Consider the following 18,285-nt stretch of genomic DNA (forward strand, 5'->3'; position numbering starts at 1 on the left):
AGTCAAGAGATAAATACAATGCATAGCTTTTCTCAACTGAGTGATTTTGCGTACCACCCAAGTGAAACTATCTCTTGCAGCATAACTACTAGATGATTCACAATATACGCGCCGTTGCACAAGAGCAACCAAGGTTAATAGCAACGGAACGGATATCGGCTTTGATTGCTCAACAGAATTCCACCACGTTTACAAGCCAGTTTTCATAGTTAACAGCTGCCTCAGGTACACCAGTTTCCCATCGAACTGAATATCGGATGCCTCAACTGTGAAATCTAGCCATACCCGAAAGAAAAAGTATGCTATTTTTGGATGGAACGTGTGCGGATTGCAGATTAATTCTCGTCGCGTATTCATTTCGAGAGAAAATTTTATCTCACATAATCACAGGAGCATCATGAAACAAGGACATTTAGTGGTGGTGTTGTCCTAGTGTGCCGATCCATCATGATCAGTGTGGTTACACGGGCGTCATATTTTTACTGCTGGTCGCCGCATATTATTATAGCCGAAGTATCTACATCTACATCCATACTCCGCAAGCCACCTGACGGTGTGTGGCGGAGGAAGTAAAGGGATGAGGTGTTGTAATCCATACGTGTGGTTATTAAAAACTGCTGTTGTCAGCTGCTATAGTGGATAAATTTCTCAGAGACGAAGAATACTATAGAACAGTGCGCTGCGGCTGGATTCCGGACTGTTACAAGTAAACCTTTCAATGCTAAACACCTTCTGCAACAGTAACGGATACGGAGAGCCCGAATAAAAATACACTAAGTCCGCGTTTCAAAAGTACTCTCATGTTATGATGATTACCTGACGTTGTCAGCTGTATTGGAGGCGATCGCAGAGTCTAAACACGGCTGTTCTTCTTATTACAACAGTTTATTCTCCCAGATCGCACAACAATACATAATGATTACTAGTTTCAGCGAGATTAAATTGCCGTCTTCAGATCATTTGTACAGAGAAAGCTTTTACATGGCCAATCCATTTCGTAATTGTTCACATTAATTGGACACAATTATGGAAAATTATAAGGCCGAACCAACATAAACAGCATACAAATTCAAAGTAAACATTACTTAAAGAGATTAAAAATATAATATACCTGGTTTTGCAAATATGTACACTCTTTGACATAAAACTTGACCGGCGGCCGGCCGCTTCAGAGGCTAAGTCCGCGCCGATCGCGACATGGGACAAAAAAACTGGCCAACTCGCTAATTCTCTAAGTCCGGTTATCTGCACAATCTGGCAACACTGTAGACTGCGGCACTTCCTGGAGGAAAACTTGTCCCATGATAGAGAAACTCTAGGCTGATTACGCCTGTGGTCTAGCGGTAGCGTGCGTTGTTTCTATTCATAATGTCAGTGGATCGAGAGCAGCTGGCATAAAATACTTTTATAGCCTCTTCTGTCTGAATGCTGAAGACGTGAATGTAATGGTAGCGCAGATTCAATCTATTTCGCTTTGTGACACACCGATATCAAAATTTTATCCAGTAACGATTTTGCGGCAGATTTCCTGCAGACTGTCCTCCTCTGGACGCCGTATGCGGCAAAGCTCCGGGATCCATTTGCTGGCTACTGGCAGCGGCCGTGGCGACAGCAGCGGCGCTGCACTCCCCCGTTCTTTATCGAAAGCGCCTGCTACCGCTCATCGCTTTTGATGATTTAAAACGCTTTATTATTAAATGTTGCTCCACAGAAAATTTCTACAATTTCCATTCACGCTCAAAAGCAACGGAGACAGACGCCCTTATTAGTAGGCGGGTATTATATTACATTAATCGGCAAGAGCTGAGTATGGCCCGAAATTAATTTTATAGACTGGGACGAAATGAAACCACCTCACTACATTCGATAAATTTATAAATGCTTCATACCTCGTTTCTTTTCCTTTCAAACTCAATTATTTGTGCAACTTTTGGTCAATGTTTGGATGTTTTCGTCAAGCCAGAGTGAGCGTCTGTGGTGTAAAGTGTATTACAGTTCTTGTTTCATTCCTTATGGTAAGTCTACGCGATAAACTGTGTGAATACCTTGCAATGCATGCTCTGTAGCAGTGCAGGAACACTGCACATTTGGAGTTCATGAAGTATTTATTGTTGATCGGAAGTGATAGTTAAGGTCATCAGATTTAAACCAGAAAAATTTGTCGTTTTCAAGGTTTCAGAGAACGGAAAGGAATTGCTAACGCCGGTGTTAGAAAACGTCTACAGTTAAATGCTATTGCAAAAATTTAGAAGAAGGGAACTATATTAGTGAACATGTGCACTTCATAAACAACCTTCTGACATGTTAGACCTATATGACGAACAAAGCTCAAATTTATATCGTTGACAGTCGGTTTGAATCTTTTCAGGGTCTATTTTACAGTGAAGCACCTTGGAATTTGCAAAGCAGAAATCCATGATATTAGCTTAATTTACTAAGTCGAAACCGGACGAAGATTGATGTTTAAAGGCACTCTTCAGATTTCGCATAAGAAATTTTTACTAGCAGTTTGCAACTCCATTAATTAAAATGGAAAATAAAAGGTTGCAGTCAGCGGCTTCTACCGTGATTCGAACTGCTATGTCTTATAGTACAAGCACTGCAACGCACAAGGGAACCTCTGAGCTAACGACACACTGGCTGCCAGAGGCGGAATATAGTCACTGCGATGTTGCCTGAGCCTCAAAACGCAACCTTAAACACACGAACAGAGGAGGTGGAGATTACTGTTTTAACGTCCCGTCGACAACGATATCATTAGAGACGGAGCACAAGCTCGGATTAGGGAAGGATGGGGAAGGAAATCGGCCGTGCCCTTCCTAAGGAACCATCCCGGCATTTGCCTGAAGCGATTTAGGGAAATCATTGAAAACCTAAATCAGGATGGCCGGGCGCGGGATTGCACCGTCGTCCTCTCGAATGCACACACAAACAGGTGTTACTTATGTAAAGAACGCCGTTCTTGGAGTCCAGAAATTAAATATACTTTCTAATTGTGTCATCTTGCAGTGGATTATATCGTACGAGTCTTCGATGTGGAAAACGAATGTCAAGTGAATTTAGCGAGGTAACGCCGACCTACACCCGGAAGTAAATGCACTATGAGAGTGTTGACAAATACTTGCGACGACGCTGCCATTTCTAGGTTCTCTGACGAGGCAGCTCTTCAGCGAAATGCTTGCCGTGATTCTCCGATACGGTTCTTCAGAGTGGAGACGCGCGCGCACGTTTGGTTTTTATGCGGCGTTCTCCCCTGATGGTTTCTGACGTCGCCTTGTGGGCTATGTATACATATGAGACATTCAATTATCATTAATCTAGAATCATACAAGTTTCAGCTTCCGGCGTGGAAGAAGGCTGTTGACGCCGACATTATATCATTTCAACGTAGGGAAAGCAAAACGGATCATTCAATGTTTCTCATTCAACATAAAGCATGTGAGATAATTTTCCGTAACGTTCATAATCATCTAAAAATACAAACGAAGTAAAAATACACCGGAAGCTTATTCGAACTGAATATAACGCTTTGCACCTCGATGTCGAACTTGTCCACTTGCAATCTTTTGCAGCATACACATAGAATGTCATGATTACCACGAGAATGAAGAAATATGTTGGTAAGGGTGGAAGCAAGAAGAGACGCAGTCAACAAATATTCTATTCCTCATGGCATTCATTTCATTTGACACGTAAGAAGAGGTAAAGCGGGAATTTACTTTCGTTAACACGAAAGATATGCCGCACTTATTGATAACGAGGAAGTCTGCGTCTTCATACGTTTCCTCCTTGAAATGTGTATGCTCTATTATATACTAAGTAGCCCGATCATTGTTTCAGTAATGTTACCCTCTTGTTTGACCCCGTAACGATGAACAGATTCCAAATGCATGTCTCCCTTCCTGGGTTGTTTTTTGTGTTTTATTGCTTGGAATTCCTGAAGCAGACCACTGTGCCTTCCCCCCTCGTGGGTTAGGTCTCAAAACTAAACCGCTTTGTATCCAATGGCATAATTTATTCAGACAGCATCAGCATAAGACTATCAAACAAGGCCTTCCATTTACAGTTGCAGCACTCTAACCAGCACTGACCAAAGTGTAATCCACGGTCATGGTCCTAAATTATCAGCTGTCTGCTACTGTGGCAAAGTCCGTACTACACTTTCGATTCCGCAGCACCATTTTATCTGGTAACACTGTGTAGTTGCACAGTTGTGCTACCAGGTCTGTCCTCACACTGTCAACTTTATGTATCTCACTTCTCTTGTAGCGTAGATCACGAGGAGCCGAAGTAAATGAGTGTATTCTGCATGACGTAACATTCAGTATTCCCTTCTTTCATAGCCACTCTGCATGTGCATCGATACCAAATAGGAATGCGAAAACTCTTGCGAGTGAGAGAATGACAATAACAATCGTAACAAGAACAAGCAAATAATGAATGATGTTTATTCCAACGCAGAACGAGAATGGCTTTAAATATAAAAATCTGTATCTATATCTATATCCATATCTATTGATCTTTGAGTTGGCACAATGCAAATATATTCTTAGCATTTAGTTACTGAATTTAGTTCTGGATGTTTGCAGAGAAAAGGAAAAGTCGGTACTTCTCGCTAGTGTAATATAATGTGAACCAGCAACTACCCTTTCCTTAGAACACGACTCAAGCAGGTCCTCAAGTAGGTAGCAAGGCACTGCTGCATTCTGTTCCCTGACATTACTCTGATGACGGTTAATGCAGATAGTTCCGATTATGAAATACAGAACGTATTGCAGGTTAGTTCCTAGGATAGTAACATTAAATTTGCGTTGTAGACGACACATGAACGTGACGACTATCCATATTACTCATCAATATAAAAAGACAATATTTTGGGAATTTAGCAGGATTACTCAAAATGAATTCTGAAATTGGGTGACTGACTGCACAGGTGCTAAACGTCGTCAAGAGTATACGATGTCCTAATCGCATTAGGAATATGAAGATCGTCTTCGACAGCTCGCAACTTTCACATTGCTATCTCCACCCTACTCCAGACAGCCCTCGGTGGAGTTGCACTACGTTGCCGATGTTATGGAAGGCCTTCAAACCGACAACAGACCACATATTGAAAAATACAAGCGAATTGTCTTGCAGCGTAAGCTTATTGTAACTAATCTAAAAATTATTGGAGAGGAACATTGTCCTATTCAAAAAAAGTAAAATGTTACGCACTGTTGACGTCAAACGGACATTATTTATGTCCTGTCTTGTGTCCTACTCATCTATAATATCAAGTGTACTATGAAAATGATTATATATAATGGATGATAGGGCAATGCATTGATACCAGATGGTGGGGGCCGGCCGGTGTGGCCGTGCGGTTCTAGGCGCTTCAGTCTGGAACCGCGTTACCGCTACGGTCGCAGGTTCGAATCCTGCCTCGGGCATGGATGTGAGTGATGTCCTTAGGTTAGTTAGGTTTAAGTAGTTCTAAGTTCTAGGGGACTGATGACCTTAGAAGTTAAGTCCCATAGTGCTCAGAGCCATTTGAACCATTTGAACTATTTAACACAAAATGACATTAAAAATTAAAGTTATTCACGAGCAGCTAGTTGAGAATATGTATGAACATTAAATGACACGACGAACTGAAATAATATGACGAAGAGTTCAGCGCTCACTGGGAATAGAGCCCCACACATATCGTTGTTGACTACACACAAAGAGACGTCAGCTACCGAATTTTTCTCCACCAGCTGCTCAGAATAGCATCTTGAACTTACAGTCATCTCACAAATAGTTCTGTGTCTCACTGGGAGTTAAAAACGTCAGATATCGTTAGTGTTGACAACGAATGAAAATACATTAAAAATCAAAATTATTATCCACCAGCAGATAGGTGTTCTCCTGATAGAGCTTGATAATACATAATTAAATCTTTAGTGCCGGGCCAGGATTCGATCCCATTCACGCGTAATATGTGAAGGTGTTGAGGAATCTGCAGTTTTGAACAAACAACAAATTGTAGCCGAACTGTATTGCCACGAAGGGATCAAATTCCGCGTTAAGGGCGATCTGAGTTGCATTCCCAGTTTAGAACCAATTTTATCGACATACAGAAGCTCAAATAAAAGATGGAATAAGTGTCCTGGGACCATACATAGCGTTTGTGTCGTCACTTGAAATAAATAACTAGTATAAGAAAGGTTACTGGTGATAGAGTTTCTACATGTCGCCACTCCAGACTTTATTGTGGTTCAACCTACCGTCTACGTGGTAAAGGAGGAATATCATCTTTAATGTGAATTTTCAGACCACGCAGCCATTATATCTCCTTCACTTGGTGTAGCCAGGAGAGAATGGAATCTGTCTCTCCCTATCTAAAATCATTGACGGAAGTGGGAATCGAACCCAGACCATAGGTATAACAACCTACCATCCGTCCAACAGACCACAAAATCCTCTTCTCTGCGAGTCATTTTTCTATCGTAACGCAGTTGCGCCACACTGGATGAGAATTCTGACACACAGGCTCCCTGTAGTAATTTGCAGCATGTTCAGTAAATTCATTTACTTGGTTGACCGAATCACCATGAACTAGCTGCCTCGGCTACCCAGTGCATACATTCGACTATTTTGTAATCACAGAAATAAAATCACGTAACTGCCACCTACACACAACTGCCAACAGTGTAGGATGCAGAAGTATAAATAGGAAGTGTTCCTTTCCACTTGAGCTATTCTATTGTGCTATCTGTTACTAGAAAACGTCGTTCAGTCCAAAAGAAAAGCTGTAACTGTTTGTCTCTCAGAAGTCAAGACCTGGCCATATGCATAATCTCACAGTGCTGTGGAATCCAAAAGTTCTGGAGGAATAGTTGCCGAGCTCTGGAGCTTATGTAGCTACGTGTCAGCTTGTAGCATAGATAAAATGTCGCGAGTTCGAATACATTCAGTGCTACATTTTTTAAAACGCAATTCTGCTCTCTGCTGAAGGTATCAATCTAATGGAACTTTGAATATAATTCCCTTCACTTCTCAACCCAAAGTAGTCGCATGTGGAAAAAGGGCTAACTACTGTGACATTTTGTTCTATTCAGGTTTAATAGACAGCAGGCAGCAGATGCATCTCGAAGATGTGCAGGGAGAGCGCATCGTGCCATAATATGTCAGAAAAGTATTTTCTACATTAGCCGTCGTGTGGTAGTGATATTTTATTCTTCTTCAAACTTTGTTTGACAGCTTTAACTCAGAACAAGTTTTCTACATGCATGTAATCAGTAAACTGCATGTGCATTGTCAGACTGTCATAGGTAACATCAGAGAATTCGCATATATCGTTGATGATTAATTTCTCTCTCATGTTTACTATTGTTTTAACAACACTAAAGGAAACCTTACGAAAATTGTGCACTGTATTATAAGAAATGAAATAAAACTAACCATGATAACCTTACGACGAAAGTATCTGTACACAAGCATGCCTCTATCGACACGAATTAGTAAAATACTACTCACTTAGATTTTGATTGGGTCTGTGTTTAATTGGTATGCTGTGTCATACTCAAGAGGTATGCAAATGTGGCAATTCATAAATATAGTTACGTATTCCTAGAAACCCAAAATTCGCTTGGCAGCAGCGGAAAGAGGCCTTACCTGTTGTGCAGCATTGTAAGTTTTTCAACATTGCACTATGAGCTGAAAGCATTTTCTTGCGATTTCCTTATTGATGTTTGATCTGACTGCTTGTAGCTCTTTCACAGAAGGGATAAAAACGTTACAGTCAGTGAGACTGGAACTGCGAACCGTAACAGACGCTTTTTCACAGGTCAGCACGTTACCACAGAGCTGGCGAGGAGGTATGGGTCTCTGCTTCCTATTACGAGGGCAATAGGAACTCGAACTCGTAAACCGCTATTTGAAGGTCGAGATTAGTTGCGGTTTCCACCTGCAACGACTTTCCTGGGCTGAAAACCGTAAATTTTCAATCTTTTGTTACCCTTCAAGCGATAACAACTCAGATTATTCAATGGAAATGACAGGTAAAATCAAGTGAACTTTGAGGCTTAATTCCGTGCACACCAGGAAGTAACTCGTCGATCACAGAGTTGCCAAACATACGTTGCCTTGTTGCCAAATCTCAGTTACAGTACCAGCAGGAAGAAGACGAACCGATGTGATCCTACAGCGGTCTGGGAAGTGACCATAGCTGGTGTCTCCAAGTCGCGGCTGCTACGGCCTGGAATACGTAATGCGTCTGATTCGCTTTCTGTAACTAGGTTTAGGGACTGGAGCGTAGTTACTAATAATACTCAGAACTGACTGCAAACTGAGCATCATAAATCAGTAACTCTCATTGTTGTTTTTATATTTCTTTCGTAAGTGTACTCAAAACTAAGAAAGTCATTCACAGGCGTTTTCGTGCCTCGCCGATAGTCGAGCACAACATACAAATCAAAATAAAAAAGAATGTGTGTGTGTGTGTGTGTGTGTGTTTGTGTGTGAGAGAGAGAGAGAGAGAGAAAGAGAGAGAGAGAGATAAATAAAAAGCAATGAGAGAGAGTGTAAAAAATTGTTGTAAAGAAATTGAATCATGGTATATTGATGATTAGCCATGAAGAGTCATGAATTACCGAAATTTTGGCCCATACCAGTAACCAAATCTAAACTTGAAAATAAAAGACGACAATTTTTGTAATAAACCGTGACTCCTATCAAGACCCTTTCGTCCCTGTTATCTAACCACGAAAAATGTCTGATATACCTCCATCCTGAAGTAACAAAGTGTGCATGCATTTAAAGATGAAGTGCATGATGTGAAGTTCTGTGACGGAGATACGAACCCAACACGTAATCCGGTTGTTAACTAAGAAAAATCAAATGTTACGTATCGGTTTTTCTTACGAGCCGCTAGGTGTCTGAATCTAAAATAAGGATACAAACTTTTGTGCCTAAGGGACAATCGAACTGCACACCTACCGTGCATCCACGAATATAGCTTAAGTATCAGTTGCTTACTCATGAACAGTAAGATGTGCGCGTGTTTGACCCGAAATAACGACACCTGTTGCGATTGTTGGAAACACATGAACAGACATTGTAATTGCGCGTTAATTTTCACTAGCAGGTGGGTGTGCACTTGATAAAGCTAGAAATGAAATTATGAATATTTTTGTACTGGATCAGGTTTCAGACCCACATAGTTACCTTTGGAGGAGACCTAGAGAAGATTGCAGTCTTGGGAAAAGGAACGGAATGACTGAACTATACTGTTCCGAGAGATTCAGATCCTCGAAAGAGGAGATACGAATTCGAATCACAGTCCAGCACCAAATTTTTAAACGTCTCTAGTTCAATCAAGTACAAGTGAAATAAGAGCCCTGTCCCTTTAAATGGCTATCGGTTCATCAAATAAAATAAAATTTTCTAATGTAAGTAAGCTTACTGGCGCCTGTATTTCTGTTTACCATGACTTCCGCTGTGTCATTTCCCAACGTAAACCGGCTCTGCCCTGTTGGTAATGAAGGAACATGATGTTTAATGCGGATTCTGGATTATAACGTCTTTCTCTTGAGGTTACCACAGGTAAAATAAATCTGTTTGTGCCTCTTAAAAGTAAATGCCTGAACCCACGCATTGCACCTGTGATAGCTCGTTCCACCATACCATTGTCTTTCTTCATTTACTTTCGCCTAGAAATGGCTATCGAGTACTGACAAACCAAAAGGCAAGAGATCTTACTGCCTTCCGATATACGTTGCTGTTAGTTCTTGCACATGATTTGGTCGACATGACCTGTTTCAAGTCGTGTATGACAGGCAGTGTTTTAGAAAATCTATTGTTTCCCTTTGAAATAAACAGAAGTATTTTCATTCTAAGTGTCCAAGTACAAAATTTTCGCAATATTAGTTCAAATTTAATATTCGCTTCTATAATGTAGGAAAGTATTTCACAGTCGCAAAACTCGCATCCGGAACGTTGACCTTACACTTAGTCGCTGCCCATAAATTCTAGCTCAGAGTGACACCAGTTTAAATAACCTAATGTAGCGAAGACTGTTTGCCAGTGCTCTTTCTCACCGGAAAATACGCAATTCACTCATTTGGCTCCATAAGTAAACTGTAACAGTAATTTCTGTGTGAAATTTGTCAGTAAGCTTTTGCCTTCCAACCGGCAAAATACGGCAGAGTACGGCCGGTAAACAATTCACAAACCACGATTTAGTGCCAATAAGACGATTTCTTTAAACATTGTCGAAGCTGAGGGAATTTAGTTTCTGCTTAAAACGTCTTAAGTAGCAACGTTCACAGATATCTCAAATAGGAAAAAGCTGAATATCCAGGTACGAAGGTTGTAAAACAAACTTCCCACAGTTTGTGTCAGGTTGATCTTTTCGTCTGATAACACTGCTTAAGTATTTTGTCTAAGAGGTATCACAAGTAGTATCCCTGTAGCTGTGGGAATCATTGGTTGAAAACGAGTTTAACACCAATGGGTACAGTGCTGCTAAATTTTCACAATTATTATCAACCTAACTCTGAGTTCATCCACAAACTGAGGCGTATTTATAATATTGGAGCTAGACTGTGTATCCTTGTCTTTCTTGAGTGGTCATTGGAAGGCGTTTACACACACGTATACAATACTATGAATACTTCAAACGCTATGGTTAACGTTTCTCTCATAAACTACTTTTTTTTTAAATTCTTCTGGGTCTTCAGCGTGCAATATGTGTTGTAGATACAGTCTGAGACCAAAAAATTGACCGCCGAGTCGTTCACGTAAGGTGGACAATACAATCGTACTCCTCTCAGAATTCTATGTCTGGCAATATGCTCGATCTAGCAACATGTAGACTGCGGCACTTCCCAGAGGAAGTCTTGACTCCAGTCTTAGTACATTACTCTTGACTACGACCGTAGTCTTGAGGTAAAACGCGAGACCAGCTAATATGATATTGTAGATTCGCTTGAATTACACTCATAACTTCAGCACCGAGAGGAAAGGGGCCATAAAAATTTTGTCGATATGTGCTTTCGGACGCCAGACGTCATATTAGCTGGTCTCGCGTTTTACCTGAAGACTACGGTCGTGTTCCAGCAGCGGTATGAATAAAATGATAGTAATAATAACAGTAATAATCGAATTATCCGGCAACTTCACACTTCACAGTGGATTTTCTCGAACTAAGAAATTTGCTGAATTTGTGAAAAATCAAAATGGCTTCACATCCAGCCTATGATGCCTAGAAGAGTCTTTACATCCTGCTGACATGAGAATAGCATAATCTCTGCGTCAGAAGCTTGCTTCTACTTGACCATTTAATAGACTCGCATTTTTTCCACCGTGACTAATTTTGTAAGCTAAGCACATCTTCCGTTACAGCACACTCCTGGGGCTGGGTAATGTGGGCACAATGGTATGGTGGAACGAGCTATCACAGGTGCAATGCGTGGGTTCAGGCATTTACTTTCAAGAGGCACAAACATTTATTTTACCTGTGGTAACCTCAAGAGAAAGACGTTATAATCCAGAATCCGCATTAAACATCATGTTCCTTCATTACCAACAGGGCAGAGCCGGTTTACGTTGGGAAATGACACAGCGGAAGTCATGGTAAACAGAAATACAGGCGCCAGTAAGCTTACTTACATTAGAAAATTTTATTTTATTTGATGAACCGATAGCCATTTAAAGGGACAGGGCTCTTATTTCACTTGTACTTGATTGAACTAGAGACGTTTAAAAATTTGGTGCTGGACTGTGATTCGAATTCGTATCTCCTCTTTCGAGGATCTGAATCTCTCGGAACAGTATAGTTCAGTCATTCCGTTCCTTTTCCCAAGACTGCAATCTTCTCTAGGTCTCCTCCAAAGGTAACTATGTGGGTCTGAAACCTGATCCAGTACAAAAATATTCATAATTTCATTTCTAGCTTTATCAAGTGCACACCCACCTGCTAGTGAAAATTAACGCGCAATTACAATGTCTGTTCATGTGTTTCCAACAATCGCAACAGGTGTCGTTATTTCGGGTCAAACACGCGCACATCTTACTGTTCATGAGTAAGCAACTGATACTTAAGCTATATTCGTGGATGCACGGTAGGTGTGCAGTTCGATTGTCCCTTAGGCACAAAAGTTTGTATCCTTATTTTAGATTCAGACACCTAGCGGCTCGTAAGAAAAACCGATACGTAACATTTGATTTTTCTTAGTTAACAACCGGATTACGTGTTGGGTTCGTATCTCCGTCACAGAACTTCACATCATGCACTTCATCTTTAAATGCATGCACACTTTGTTACTTCAGGATGGAGGTATATCAGACATTTTTCGTGGTTAGATAACAGGGACGAAAGGGTCTTGATAGGAGTCACGGTTTATTACAAAAATTGTCGTCTTTTATTTTCAAGTTTAGATTTGGTTACTGGTATGGGCCAAAATTTCGGTAATTCATGACTCTTCATGGCTAATCATCAATATACCATGATTCAATTTCTTTACAACAATTTTTTACACTCTCTCTCATTGCTTTTTATTTATCTCTCTCTCTCTCTTTCTCTCTCTCTCTCTCTCTCACACACACAAACACACACACACACACACACACACATTCTTTTTTATTTTGATTTGTATGTTGTGCTCGACTATCGGCGAGGCACGAAAACGCCTGTGAATGACTTTCTTAGTTTTGAGTACACTTACGAAAGAAATATAAAAACAACAATGAGAGTTACTGATTTATGATGCTCAGTTTGCAGTCAGTTCTGAGTATTATTAGTAACTACGCTCCAGTCCCTAAACCTAGTTACAGAAAGCGAATCAGACGCATTACGTATTCCAGGCCGTAGCAGCCGCGACTTGGAGACACCAGCTATGGTCACTTCCCAGACCGCTGTAGGATCACATCGGTTCGTCTTCTTCCTGCTGGTACTGTAACTGAGATTTGGCAACAAGGCAACGTATGTTTGGCAACTCTGTGATCGACGAGTTACTTCCTGGTGTGCACGGAATTAAGCCTCAAAGTTCACTTGATTTTACCTGTCATTTCCATTGAATAATCTGAGTTGTTATCGCTTGAAGGGTAACAAAAGATTGAAAATTTACGGTTTTCAGCCCAGGAAAGTCGTTGCAGGTGGAAACCGCAACTAATCTCGACCTTCAAATAGCGGTTTACGAGTTCGAGTTCCTATTGCCCTCGTAATAGGAAGCAGAGACCCATACCTCCTCGCCAGCTCTGTGGTAACGTGCTGACCTGTGAAAAAGCGTCTGTTACGGTTCGCAGTTCCAGTCTCACTGACTGTAACGTTTTTATCCCTTCTGTGAAAGAGCTACAAGCAGTCAGATCAAACATCAATAAGGAAATCGCAAGAAAATGCTTTCAGCTCATAGTGCAATGTTGAAAAACTTACAATGCTGCACAACAGGTAAGGCCTCTTTCCGCTGCTGCCAAGCGAATTTTGGGTTTCTAGGAATACGTAACTATATTTATGAATTGCCACATTTGCATACCTCTTGAGTATGACACAGCATACCAATTAAACACAGACCCAATCAAAATCTAAGTGAGTAGTATTTTACTAATTCGTGTCGATAGAGGCATGCTTGTGTACAGATACTTTCGTCGTAAGGTTATCATGGTTAGTTTTATTTCATTTCTTATAATACAGTGCACAATTTTCGTAAGGTTTCCTTTAGTGTTGTTAAAACAATAGTAAACATGAGAGAGAAATTAATCATCAACGATATATGCGAATTCTCTGATGTTACCTATGACAGTCTGACAATGCACATGCAGTTTACTGATTACATGCATGTAGAAAACTTGTTCTGAGTTAAAGCTGTCAAACAAAGTTTGAAGAAGAATAAAATATCACTACCACACGACGGCTAATGTAGAAAATACTTTTCTGACATATTATGGCACGATGCGCTCTCCCTGCACATCTTCGAGATGCATCTGCTGCCTGCTGTCTATTAAACCTGAATAGAACAAAATGTCACAGTAGTTAGCCCTTTTTCCACATGCGACTACTTTGGGTTGAGAAGTGAAGGGAATTATGTTCAAAGTTCCATTAGATTGATACCTTCAGCAGAGAGCAGAATTGCGTTTTAAAAAATGTGGCACTGAATGTATTCGAACTCGCGACACACCGGCCGGCCCCCACCATCTGGTATCAATGCATTACCCTATCATCCATTATATATAATCATTTTCATAGTACACTTGATATTATAGATGAGTAGGACACAAGACAGGACATAAATAATGTCCGTTTGACGTCAACAGTGCGTAACATTTTACTTTTTTTGAATAGGACAATGTTCCTCTCCAATAATTTTTAGATTAGTTACAATAAGCTTACGCTGCAAGACAATTCGCTTGTATTTTTCAATATGTGGTCTGTTGTCGGTTTGAAGGCCTTCCATAACATCGGCAACGTAGTGCAACTCCACCGAGGGCTGTCTGGAGTAGGGTGGAGATAGCAATGTGAAAGTTGCGAGCTGTCGAAGACGATCTTCATATTCCTAATGCGATTAGGACATCGTATACTCTTGACGACGTTTAGCACCTGTGCAGTCAGTCACCCAATTTCAGAATTCATTTTGAGTAATCCTGCTAAATTCCCAAAATATTGTCTTTTTATATTGATGAGTAATATGGATAGTCGTCACGTTCATGTGTCGTCTACAACGCAAATTTTATGTTACTATCCTAGGAACTAACCTGCAATACGTTTTGTATTTCATAATCGGAACTATCTGCATTAACCGTCATCAGAGCAATGTCAGGGAACAGAATGCAGCAGTGCCTTGCTACCTACTTGAGGACCTGCTTGAGTCGTGTTCTAAGGAAAGGGTAGTTGCTGGTTCACATTATATTACACTAGCGAGAAGTACCGACTTTTCCTTTTCTCTGCAAACATCCAGAACTAAATTCAGTAACTAAATGCTAAGAATATATTTGCATTGTGCCAACTCAAAGATCAATAGATATGGATATAGATATAGATACAGATTTTTATATTTAAAGCCATTCTCGTTCTGCGTTGGAATAAACATCATTCATTATTTGCTTGTTCTTGTTACGATTGTTATTGTCATTCTCTCACTCGCAAGAGTTTTCGCATTCCTATTTGGTATCGATGCACATGCAGAGTGGCTATGAAAGAAGGGAATACTGAATGTTACGTCATGCAGAATACACTCATTTACTTCGGCTCCTCGTGATCTACGCTACAAGAGAAGTGAGATACATAAAGTTGACAGTGTGAGGACAGACCTGGTAGCACAACTGTGCAACTACACAGTGTTACCAGATAAAATGGTGCTGCGGAATCGAAAGTGTAGTACGGACTTTGCCACAGTAGCAGACAGCTGATAATTTAGGACCATGACCGTGGATTACACTTTGGTCAGTGCTGGTTAGAGTGCTGCAACTGTAAATGGAAGGCCTTGTTTGATAGTCTTATGCTGATGCTGTCTGAATAAATTATGCCATTGGATACAAAGCGGTTTAGTTTTGAGACCTAACCCACGAGGGGGGAAGGCACAGTGGTCTGCTTCAGGAATTCCAAGCAATAAAACACAAAAAACAACCCAGGAAGGGAGACATGCATTTGGAATCTGTTCATCGTTACGGGGTCAAACAAGAGGGTAACATTACTGAAACAATGATCGGGCTACTTAGTATATAATAGAGCATACACATTTCAAGGAGGAAACGTATGAAGACGCAGACTTCCTCGTTATCAATAAGTGCGGCATATCTTTCGTGTTAACGAAAGTAAATTCCCGCTTTACCTCTTCTTACGTGTCAAATGAAATGAATGCCATGAGGAATAGAATATTTGTTGACTGCGTCTCTTCTTGCTTCCACCCTTACCAACATATTTCTTCATTCTCGTGGTAATCATGACATTCTATGTGTATGCTGCAAAAGATTGCAAGTGGACAAGTTCGACATCGAGGTGCAAAGCGTTATATTCAGTTCGAATAAGCTTCCGGTGTATTTTTACTTCGTTTGTATTTTTAGATGATTATGAACGTTACGGAAAATTATCTCACATGCTTTATGTTGAATGAGAAACATTGAATGATCCGTTTTGCTTTCCCTACGTTGAAATGATATAATGTCGGCGTCAACAGCCTTCTTCCACGCCGGAAGCTGAAACTTGTATGATTCTAGATTAATGATAATTGAATGTCTCATATGTATACATAGCCCACAAGGCGACGTCAGAAACCATCAGGGGAGAACGCCGCATAAAAACCAAACGTGCGCGCGCGTCTCCACTCTGAAGAACCGTATCGGAGAATCACGGCAAGCATTTCGCTGAAGAGCTGCCTCGTCAGAGAACCTAGAAATGGCAGCGTCGTCGCAAGTATTTGTCAACACTCTCATAGTGCATTTACTTCCGGGTGTAGGTCGGCGTTACCTCGCTAAATTCACTTGACATTCGTTTTCCACATCGAAGACTCGTACGATATAATCCACTGCAAGATGACACAATTAGAAAGTATATTTAATTTCTGGACTCCAAGAACGGCGTTCTTTACATAAGTAACACCTGTTTGTGTGTGCATTCGAGAGGACGACGGTGCAATCCCGCGCCCGGCCATCCTGATTTAGGTTTTCAATGATTTCCCTAAATCGCTTCAGGCAAATGCCGGGATGGTTCCTTAGGAAGGGCACGGCCGATTTCCTTCCCCATCCTTCCCTAATCCGAGCTTGTGCTCCGTCTCTAATGATATCGTTGTCGACGGGACGTTAAAACAGTAATCTCCACCTCCTCTGTTCGTGTGTTTAAGGTTGCGTTTTGAGGCTCAGGCAACATCGCAGTGACTATATTCCGCCTCTGGCAGCCAGTGTGTCGTTAGCTCAGAGGTTCCCTTGTGCGTTGCAGTGCTTGTACTATAAGACATAGCAGTTCGAATCACGGTAGAAGCCGCTGACTGCAACCTTTTATTTTCCATTTTAATTAATGGAGTTGCAAACTGCTAGTAAAAATTTCTTATGCGAAATCTGAAGAGTGCCTTTAAACATCAATCTTCGTCCGGTTTCGACTTAGTAAATTAAGCTAATATCATGGATTTCTGCTTTGCAAATTCCAAGGTGCTTCACTGTAAAATAGACCCTGAAAAGATTCAAACCGACTGTCAACGATATAAATTTGAGCTTTGTTCGTCATATAGGTCTAACATGTCAGAAGGTTGTTTATGAAGTGCACATGTTCATTAATATAGTTCCCTTCTTCTAAATTTTTGCAATAGCATTTAACTGTAGACGTTTTCTAACACCGGCGTTAGCAATTCCTTTCCGTTCTCTGAAACCTTGAAAACGACAAATTTTTCTGGTTTAAATCTGATGACCTTAACTATCACTTCCGATCAACAATAAATACTTCATGAACTCCAAATGTGCAGTGTTCCTGCACTGCTACAGAGCATGCATTGCAAGGTATTCACACAGTTTATCGCGTAGACTTACCATAAGGAATGAAACAAGAACTGTAATACACTTTACACCACAGACGCTCACTCTGGCTTGACGAAAACATCCAAACATTGACCAAAAGTTGCACAAATAATTGAGTTTGAAAGGAAAAGAAACGAGGTATGAAGCATTTATAAATTTATCGAATGTAGTGAGGTGGTTTCATTTCGTCCCAGTCTATAAAATTAATTTCGGGCCATACTCAGCTCTTGCCGATTAATGTAATATAATACCCGCCTACTAATAAGGGCGTCTGTCTCCGTTGCTTTTGAGCGTGAATGGAAATTGTAGAAATTTTCTGTGGAGCAACATTTAATAATAAAGCGTTTTAAATCATCAAAAGCGATGAGCGGTAGCAGGCGCTTTCGATAAAGAACGGGGGAGTGCAGCGCCGCTGCTGTCGCCACGGCCGCTGCCAGTAGCCAGCAAATGGATCCCGGAGCTTTGCCGCATACGGCGTCCAGAGGAGGACAGTCTGCAGGAAATCTGCCGCAAAATCGTTACTGGATAAAATTTTGATATCGGTGTGTCACAAAGCGAAATAGATTGAATCTGCGCTACCATTACATTCACGTCTTCAGCATTCAGACAGAAGAGGCTATAAAAGTATTTTATGCCAGCTGCTCTCGATCCACTGACATTATGAATAGAAACAACGCACGCTACCGCTAGACCACAGGCGTAATCAGCCTAGAGTTTCTCTATCATGGGACAAGTTTTCCTCCAGGAAGTGCCGCAGTCTACAGTGTTGCCAGATTGTGCAGATAACCGGACTTAGAGAATTAGCGAGTTGGCCAGTTT

This window comes from Schistocerca americana, chromosome 4 (assembly GCF_021461395.2).
Source record: "Schistocerca americana isolate TAMUIC-IGC-003095 chromosome 4, iqSchAmer2.1, whole genome shotgun sequence".
In the NCBI taxonomy this organism is placed as follows: domain Eukaryota; kingdom Metazoa; phylum Arthropoda; class Insecta; order Orthoptera; family Acrididae; genus Schistocerca; species Schistocerca americana.